This window comes from Varanus komodoensis, unplaced genomic scaffold (genome assembly GCF_004798865.1).
Source record: "Varanus komodoensis strain SLA01 unplaced genomic scaffold, ASM479886v1 scaffold55, whole genome shotgun sequence".
In the NCBI taxonomy this organism is placed as follows: domain Eukaryota; kingdom Metazoa; phylum Chordata; class Lepidosauria; order Squamata; family Varanidae; genus Varanus; species Varanus komodoensis.
This window is the reverse complement of record NW_025336157.1, coordinates 5,134,278-5,137,268: the sequence shown is the minus strand read 5'-3', so window position 1 is coordinate 5,137,268 and position 2,991 is coordinate 5,134,278.

Here is a 2,991-nt window from a genome sequence, read left to right as displayed (position 1 = left end):
TTGGAAATTTACAGCACCCGGAATTTAATGAGCATTTTGATCCATTCCTCAGCCCAAAAAGGCCCTTGGAGAGTGGCTGATGCACCATGGGTTTCAGGTTTTAGCTGGAACAAGGGTGGGGACAGAGGCCTCTCCACCATCCCTTAAAATAATATGCAGAGAGACTTCTGGGGACATGGCAGCTTGGTTGGCAGTGGCTTGATGCCACTCCTTTCCTTATCTCATCAGAAGAGTAATAAATTGCCTTGCAAGAGGTATTTTTGCCTCTCTAATTGACAGGTGAGCATAAATATTTTGCTTATTGCTCTGGTATTAACGAGAAGGCGACAGAAAGTTATCTCGAATGAGTTCAGAGTCTCCCTGCCACCCCGCATGTACTTTCTCTTGTGTTTTTTCTCTCTCTCTTTTCTTGTTGTTATTCTATTTTGTATTATTTACAAATAGAATAATAAAAATAATATGTGGCGAGACAAGAGTCCTGTTGAACGGGACGAGCTACGTCGTGAACAAGAGGGGGGAATCAGCTGAAATTAGGCTAAGCTGAGGCTTTCCTGTGGAGGAAGGGCAGATCTTGGCTCCAGTGAAATGCGGACAGGACAGTCCCTGGCCCGCAGGCTAACAATCTCCAGACTGTTCACAAAAGGAACAAGGGGGAAGGTTGGTGAAATTGGCCCCTGCTTCATTTAGTTGGAATTACTGCTTGTGGGGAAAGTCTACTTAGACGCTTCTTTGGAAAGGAAATGCTTTGGGCTGCATTCAGAAAGAGAGCGGGGGGGGGGGGGGAAGCAGCACGGCCCGTTCTTTGGGGCCGACACTGAAAAGACCCTGCTCAGCTGCCTCCCATGAAGGCATTTGGGAGCAATAGAACATCTGCTGCTTGGGAGGGGTGGGGGGCTTGTTCCTATATGTTCCTCGAAATAGACTACAGCCATTTAGGGCCACGAAGACTGCAAACTGTTCTTGGAATTATTCTAGAATAAAATAAGAGGTAAGCAAAAAATCAGGCTGGCTTGGCCTGGTGGCTACTGACTGCACTCTCGGAAGTTTCTGTTTCAAGAGCTTTACAGCCATTTCATCTGGAGCAGGGGGAGTGAGCTTCCTGGGATGCCGATGGAGGATTTGCAGGGCGAGAGGAAACATCGCTGCTCACACGCAGGGGTGGTCTGCCGCGAGGCAATGAGTAAAGTCAGGATGCACTCCAAAGCATTTGTCCTTTTGACAGTTGTTTTCAAGCTCTGCTGAAAGCAGAAAAAGGGTTTTGGACTGTTCTCTTTTTTGAAGGAAGGCATGTTATGCGTTCATATACATTGTAAAATTAGTGGCTAAGCCCGGAAGGGTACATTAAAGCACACATGAAAGCACACAGACATAAACACAGACTCAGAAGTGGAACTGGTTATGCTGCTTCCGGACCATAAATGTGAGTTAATCTTGGAAGGGGCTGAGTTCCAATTTCACATGAACTAAGCTTGGCTACCATTATGCATATATTTTCCTGAGAATAAGTGGCATCGGATTTGGCGTGCTTTCTATCCAAGAAACATCCATAATGGGGTTGGGGGATTCGAGGCTTTCTGCCAAATCTATGCGTGGGGTCCCAGTTGCTGGAGAATTCATAGAAACTGAACGAGTCAGAAGGGACTTCCTGGGCCATCTAGTCTGACCCCCGGCTCCAGCCGGTTCTGCTCATGACCTGCCTATCACGTGCAATTCAGATAAACCCTGGTAGAAGAATTATCAGGATTTTAATTTTAATTCTTTGTGCCTTTGTGTTATAAGATCAAACCTCCACAAAAAGTAGTCGAATTCCAAGCCAGGTTTAGCATTGCTAGTCCTTTAATTGGGACTTTGTCTGAGAGCAGCTATTCTTGGGCTAACACCACAAAACTGATAAGGCAACCAGAGAAGCCTTTTGGCTGCATTGCAGGCACCCTAATTCGCATGCTCAAACTCACAGCCAAGAGTTACAACAAATCCTTGCCTTCCTGGATCCTAATCTTGTGTGATCGATTCTAGACTCTATTGTATTAAGTATTCTCTGCAAGATCTCTCTCATTCTTTTTCACTGTGTCCCTGTTTCCCTTATTTTATCGTTACCTGCCCTTCTTGTACCTGTGACTCAGAACCTATAAAACACTCTGTGTATGTTCTCAAATCTTGTAGTTGCCTGTGAGGACCGCTACCTGGTGGCATGCGGTTGTACGTAAACTGCAGGGGTCTGGGTGACCTCACTAATGGAAATGCCGGGGTTCAAGGCGATTCAGTCTTCCCTGTGGGTTCATTCCCGCCATTGCTAAGGAGACTCGGACACAATAAACAGCCAACAGATATTTATTTATGTATAAAATTGGTATGCCGTCCATTATTCGCGTCTCTGTAAACACATAAACATCAGGACATAAATTTGTGTGTGCTATTGGTATTATTATTCTGTTGCCTTTATATAGCCTGCCTTTCTTATTCTTGTGAGGAATCCAAGCGGCTTATGTTCCTCCATTTTGATCCTCTCAACAACAACCCTGTAAGGTAGGTTAGGCTGTTTCGACGCCCATCCCAAACTCGCACCATCACACACACACACGCCCCCACCCACCCCCGAGAGAGAGAGAGAGGAGCGGGGGGCGGGGTTGCGCACGGGCCAATCCGAGCCGCTGGGGCCGCGCTGCTCCTGCACACGCGCGGGCTCGTCCGCACACGCCGGGCGACGCGCGTCAGGCGTGCACACGCGGCCCCGCCCCGCCCCGCGCGCCCCGCCGCGCCGGGCTCCGTCCCCGGTGCCCCCGGCGCGGCCGGCGAGGAGAGCCCCGGGCGTGGCGGCCCCTTTCATCACTTCCGCCCCCCCGCCGCTCCTCCTCCTCCTCCTCCTCCCCCCCCATCCCCGCCCGGAGCAGCAGCAGCAGCCGCCGCCGCAGCAGCAGCAGCAGCAGCCCAGGAGGCGGCCGGGCCAGCCGGGAGCCATGGGCCGGGGCGGCGGCGGCGAGGGCGGCGGCG